General features: G+C 35.1%; 1 pseudogene; it reads right to left on the bottom strand.

Moving 5' to 3' along the window:
- Positions 1-6,769, bottom strand: part of LOC132482965 (RNA-binding motif protein, X chromosome-like) — a 324,440-nt pseudogene extending 317,671 nt beyond the window's left edge.
- Between the last annotated feature and the right edge of the window lie 393 nt (positions 6,770-7,162).

Raw genomic sequence — 7,162 nt, 5'->3', positions numbered from 1 at the left:
AACAGAGCTAATGGTTGCATAACACTGTTAAGTGTGCTAAATGTTACTGAATTGTTCACTTTTAAATGTTCAATTTTGTGTTAGGTAAATTTCAACAAGAACAACAAAACTAACCATGACTTAATTCATATACTGTGCTTTCTATTACCTATCTTTAGTAGCATAACCACCATCTCTGTGACATATAGCCAACTCTCCGAAAAGAGACTGGCTCTCTATGAGCAGGACCTCCATAATTTTGTCTTCCATGTGATACTGAACCTTTAATTTAAAAATGCTTATGTAAGTATCTCAAAATTGACAGTAATGTTTCAAAGAAAAATCCAAAAGACTGATAGCCTTCCACTCTCTAAAATCATTTAAAAAAACTACTCCTTCTAAAATTCCATTTATGCACATTTTCGTTTCCCTTTCAATGTTACCACTGAACATTGTATTTTCTGACATCTCCTGTTCCCCATACATTTTGCATACCCTTTAAATTACCAGCAGTAGGGAACACTTCTCAAACTTGGAGCAAAACATTAATTTTTGGTAACTACTGTCACATATTCAATCACCAAGTGGTTGGCTCTCTCCTTTAAGTGCACAACCTTAATTATTGACCTTGTATGATGATAGCAACAGTGACTTCTATTGTTTATTAGCAATAAAGGGCTCATTTGAAAAACACTGTACCGCTTTCAAAATATGAAACTATCTCCCATAAATAATGTTCTCTTCATGTGTTAATTCTTATTCCTCACTCCTGGAGGTCACTAGGACCTTGTTTGTTCTCTTCTCTTGTTTGTTCCCTAGGCTAACCATCTAATAATGGAAAGGGTAGGCTTCTTAGCTTCTGTTGTGTTTTGAAGTCAATATCGTGCTACATTTGGCTTCATTCATCGTCTACACGTAAAATGGCAATTTGATAATGGCTGTTTCAAGTCTGTACCATATTAAGGATCAGAAAACAGTGCTAAAAAAGTTAAGAGCACCAACTACAGTTCATATGGCAAGTTTCAATTATTGTTTATAATAATTAATAAAACCAGGTAGCCAATATACATAGCTAAACTAGTCTACAGACCAGAACATTCTCTCACAGGACATAGTTTTCATGAAAATTCTGATACTGAAGCTATGTGATAAAGAAGCCTACTAACCAAAAAGTGTTAGCAGCAACTTAAATTAAGAGGAATTCTATAGCAAACATGGCCTTACAAGCAATGTTTTCCCCACAGCAGTGCTAATCACCTATTACATCTATAATCAAAAACTGAAAAATTGGGCCTCCCTGGTGGCGCAGTGGTTGAGAGTCCGCCTGCCGATGCGGGGGATACGGGTTCGTGCCCCGGTCTGGGAGGATCCCATATGCCGCGGAGCGGCTGGGCCCGTGAGCCATGGCCGCTGGGCCTGCGCATCCGGAGCCTGTGCTCCGCAACGGGAGAGGCCACAACAGTGAGAGGCCCACATAACGCAAAAAGGGAAAAAAAAAAAAAAAAAAAAACTGAAAAATTATTTCCCAACCACAAATCAATAAATAAATTAGTGATTGGTTAACATGTTCATATACTTCTCACTTTCCATTCTGCTTAAACATTCTGTTTAAAAATAGCTCACTTTCATTAATGAGAAACAACTGTCTCTGCATTATATAGCATTTACCTTGTCTTCCCACCCCACTGCTGCTTCGTCTCTGAGCACATCTCTTAGGAGGAGGACCTCCACTTCTCGAAGATGGTCCTCTTTTAACTGGAAAGGCTCCCCTGGAAGAACTCGCGTTGGGACTAGGAGTATGCCCACCACGACCTGTGTTTAAATGAAATCTTTTTAGTTAAGTAGAATCAACATTTTTTCATTGGGCTAGTTTCACTTATTGTTATAAATTTTCACTCAACAATTACTCCAGTCTTCAGCTTTCCTATCTGTCTAAACCAATATGATTGTTTCCTCATATGACACATAAGTTAGTAGAGTTCAAAGACTTACCGTAAAAGTCAGTTTGGAAAATCGAGGAAAAAGCTAAAGAACCACTGGTATGAAAGCGGTTTGGGGAGAAGAGAGAGAGTACAGGAAAACCTGGATAAATTAAATGTAAAACTGAATTGTTCATCATTTTAGGAGGAAGATGGTAAGTTATTAGTTATATAATTCTGGTGTCAAGGAAGCTTTTAAAAAACACAACATCCTAGGTATAAATCAAAACATTAAAAAGAAAAAAAGATGAATAAAAAATGCATTACCTAAAAGTTAAGTATATACATACAAATAACTCCCTTTGCAGGAGAATATCTGCTTATAACTTTACACTTGGTCCAGTATCCCTAGTTCTGCATCCATGGATTCAACCAACCTTGGATCATGCAGTGATCTTATATGTAGTTATTGAAAAAAAAATCTGCTTGTAAGTTGATCAACAGTTCAAGCCTGTGTTATTCACAGATCAACTCTTAATGTTAATTTCTCAGTGAAAAGGGCTACGTTCTGTTCAATTTTAATAGTATTTAAGAAATGCACACTAAATACTGAAAATTTATGTGTTACCTTTCTAACCAGAAAGATGTTTAGGTATATTCCAATTCCCCTGTATTGCCACAGGCAAGAAAAAAATGAGTATTCTTACACATGGCAGAATATGAACTGGTCAACTTTTCTCAAGGTCAAGATAGTGGGAAAAGAACAAAACTGTGTTATCTTAAAATGGGCACACCCTTTAACTGAACTTTCCAAAAACATTTCCTAAAATTCACACATGTAATTATCACAAAAAGAAACTAAATGTTTTATTTCTGAAGACTGGTTATGGTTAATAGATGAAGCAAAGGTTGTTAAATATATGCAAGTTTTTGAAATGCAAAGTGCTTTTCCTCCTTTTCTTACTAAGTAGAAAACTTCTCTGAAAAAATCCAAAAAAAAGGCATTTTCAACGACTTTCTCCTCTAATACACACACACAAAGAAAACATACATATGTCTGAAGCAGAGCTTTTTACTCTTTTCCTGGATCAAAGACACCTTTTAGAATCTAAAGCTCTATTTATTTCCCTCAGGTATTTTCCCAAATGCATACCAGAGACCCAGGTAGAAAAGCCTCATATCAAAATGACAATGGAGATTTGCTTAGATGTCTGAACACATATACTTAAGACAAATACTGCAAGGTGAAACCTAAAATATGAAGTGTTTAGCCCTGAATTGTGGATATTCTGAGTGACTTTTATTTTCTGTTGTGGAGTTTTCAAGATTCTCTAGGATGTTTATGATGCAATAAGGCTACTCTCAGAATAAAATTAACCAATGTATTTTTAATAGATTATGAATGAATCATTGATTTAAACTCATATCAAGTTATTGGTCCTAAAGTGAAAAATTCTAATGTATGATCGACAGTAGGAAACTCTGTAGAAAAATCCTCGAAGAAAAGAGGCAATTAGTAATAATGGTAAAAGAGACTGAATTTACTTTAAAATTTATGCTATTCCCCTGTAAGGTGATTAACTTTTTGCACATTACCTAGTTAAGTCATTTTATAACTACAATAATTCTTCACCACTTAGAAATACTTCTGACTATCAATGTGATTCATCATCTGATAGTTCTTACACACTACTTTGCTCATAAAGGATGGAATAAAAACTGAGAGGTTTCTATACAGTTAAACCTACTATTTTTCGGTCCTCTGGTTGCAGCCTTGTATTTGAAAACATCACCCAGGTGTCCTCCAGGTGAGGGATGCTCTCTTGCGCTCCCACTTCCTCCTCTTCCATTTCCTCCTCTTCCATTTCCTCCTCTTCGATTTCTTCCTCTTCCATGTCTCGGATTTCTCAGATGGCCCCTGTTTCTTGCAGGAGGTTGTGGTCTCTGTGTACCACCGCTTTCAAAAGATGGTTTGTTGGCTTGCTCTACTTTAATTGCCTTTCCATCCAAAGACTAAACAGATTAAGTATAACATTAATAACATCACATCAAATTTATTTACTACTGCACTAGTCCAAGATCAGTCTTTTTTCCCCAAAGCAAACATTTTCTTCTGAAATGATGGTGTCCTTCACCATGCCAGATAAATGAGACTTAATTAGTAACTGCCTTTCATTAAGTCATCCAACACAAAGTGTACGTATTGGCAATTGGAGCTCCCTGAAATGTCCTCTGGTATTAAAAGAAGATTAATACCTCTCACTTATCATGAGAGAATATACCCTTTTATTTTCTATAATGGAGAACTAAACTCACTTCATTTCTCTACTTCTACCATTCAAAGTTTTCAGTGTCCCAAGGGTAAATAAAAGTATACGTGTCATTTAAAAAAATAAAATTATTCAGTTATTTATTCAAAATGGTTATCCCTACTCTAATCGTTTTTAGCATTTATTAAATATTAAGGGAAAGAAAATTTTCCAAGATGATTGCTCTTCTGTATTTACTTCTAATAATCTCCTTGATTTATTTTTAAATAGAGCACTTACTTGGTCCTCAACATTTCTTGCCTTATTCAATTGTTTAAACATGTCCCCAAAGAGTAACTTCTTATAATAGTACTTCATATTCTTATGTTTCAGAAATGCTTACACTTCTTAATCTTCCAACAACTTCCTACATTAACCTTCTATAGATGCCAAAGTGTTTTTGAAAACTGTATTCAAATCATAATATAATTGCTCTACGTAAAACAACCTAGCTGTTTCATGTTATCCTTGGAAGACAATTTTAAATGCTGAATTCCTACTAAGACTTCTGGTGGATATGGATGGGCCCTGGCCCAATACAAACAGCCTCAACAGCCATGTGCTCCCACGTTAGGGCCTCCTTTTCTGTTTCTGGGTCCAAAATATTTCCCACAGACTTATGAAGGGCTGCCTCCCTTCCAACATTCAGGATTTAACATTCTTAGATCTATATGTATAGAAAACCACTCCCCTTAAGCTCTAATGAAATTACCTACTTTACTTTCCTCAATATTTTTCATATGAAATTGTATTTAGTTTTACTTGTACGTTTCTCATCTTTCACCCTAGAACACAAGTGTCCAAGAAAATAGGTATTTTGTATTCCCCACAACCATTAATCAATTGCTAAAGCAATGCCTGGCAATAAAATATCTGTTGAATAAAGAATTGAAGAATAATGTCTACACAGACTACACGTTCTTGTGCTGAAAACAAACCAAAAATGGGGGTCAACTATACTTCATGACACAAATTTACCTCTGCACCCAAAATAAAATCATGAGTCAAGATCAACTTCTAGGTACTATCATACCTTAAAATATGAAAGTAAAGTAAAAGGGTCAACATGTGCCAAGTGCCTGCAGCATACCAGAAACCAAGCTATAGGAAAAAGGGAATTAATGTATGTGTTCCCCACTATGAGAACTGAGATGCACTGGAAGTACTTTTAACAATGAACAATTCACAGGATGATGAATATAAAAAGATATTACCTGCAATATAAAATGGGAAAAATATTACCTACAATATAAAAATATTCTTTGAGCAAATATGCAATTAAAAGTACAGTTTTAAGGGACAAATGATTATTTGTAACAGTGACACAAGGAAGACTGACTCTGAAGTACAAAAAAGTCGAGACTGAAAAATGACATTACGGGATATTGCGGAGAGCTCTACAGGCTAAAACTTATTTACTTTTACATTTGAATGCTAAAACAGGTTTAAAATATATTGTTAAAGCTAATGTTAATGTCAATCTCCTTCCAACCGGACAATCCAGTACTTATGTGACAAAATGGAGAGTGAAGGCTTATATGGCATCATGTTACTTCAAAAAATTAGAAAAAAAAATGTAGAAATAGTAATAAATGGAGAACACAAAATATTATTAAAGTCTCTTACTTTTCCATTCATATCTTGGACAGCATCCTTTGCATCTGCAGGATTCTCAAAAGTAATAAAAGCAAAGCCTCTAGACTTGTTTTTTTTCTGATCCTTCATCAACATAACTGTAATATACATAAATATTTTTAATTTAAATTTCACATAAAATTGAACGTTTCATATTTTCAAAATAATCAATCCTTTGACAATTTCTCATAAGGCCTCCTTAATTTCATGTTATGGACACAGTGCAGTAACAGCCTCCCGGAAGTTACTTGAAAACAAAACAAAAACCAAAAACAAATAAAGCAAAAAAACCCTTTCCATTTTATATCATTTCTAGTATTTTAAAAATAGAGTCAATAATTTCAACCATTCTACAGCTAGCCTATCTCATCCCATTTCATGTCCTATGACCCCAGCATGTGTACAAAGCCCTGGGACTTCCCTGGTGGTCCAGTGGATAAGACTCCACATTCCCAATGAAGGGGACACGGGTCTGATCCCTCGTCAGGCAACTAAGATCCACATGCCGCATGCCACTGTGCATGGGCTTGATCCCTGGTCAGGTAAGTAAAACCCAGCATGCTGCAAAGCGTGGCTGGGGTGAAGAAAGAAACGCTGCTTTTTGCCCTTCTCAGTAGTAGGAGCCCCTAAGTTATACAATTTCACTCATTGCCCAGTGCTTTCCTAATAACAAACAGAAACTTTAAATAAAAGTGCTCATGTGTTACAAATAGAAAAAGCACTTTAACTTAGCTGTTCAATGGTGTGTGTTTAATACACATTTGCTTCGAACATATATATATCTATATATATATATATATATAGGTTTTAAAAATTACCTTCCATAATGTGACCATATTTCCCAAATACCACTTCAAGAGAATTTTCATTGGTGTCAGCATGGAGGCCTCCTATGAACAGTTTCCCAGCCTGATCTGCTTCCGCCATTTTTCTGTAAGTAATGAAAAATATATCTTTATACATATAGCAAAAAATAAATTATAAGCAAAAACTATTACACCTGTTTATAACTCAACTGAAGTACCCTTTAGCAGTGAAAATATTTGCCGTTTCTTACTTAAAAGAGAGGAAACTTGTAACACAAAGCCAAACAAGCACTGGCGTAACAAATGCTCCATTCTTTATAGATATCTTACAAAAACCTGTATGTAAAAACTAGATTAGAAGGCAACTGTAAATTATTTTACCTGCAGGGTTCAAGGCTTCTTTTCCAAAACACAACAAAAAAATAAGCAATAATAAATGGTCCTGGATTCTACACATCTAACAGTTAATATGTTTTATGAACTGTGCAGAATATACCTTAAACATATTTTTAAA

This window comes from Mesoplodon densirostris (assembly GCF_025265405.1).
Source record: "Mesoplodon densirostris isolate mMesDen1 chromosome Y unlocalized genomic scaffold, mMesDen1 primary haplotype SUPER_Y_unloc_1, whole genome shotgun sequence".
Lineage (NCBI taxonomy): Eukaryota > Metazoa > Chordata > Mammalia > Artiodactyla > Ziphiidae > Mesoplodon > Mesoplodon densirostris.
The sequence above is the reverse complement of the archived record's forward strand: the minus strand, read 5'-3'. Positions and strand labels throughout refer to the sequence as shown.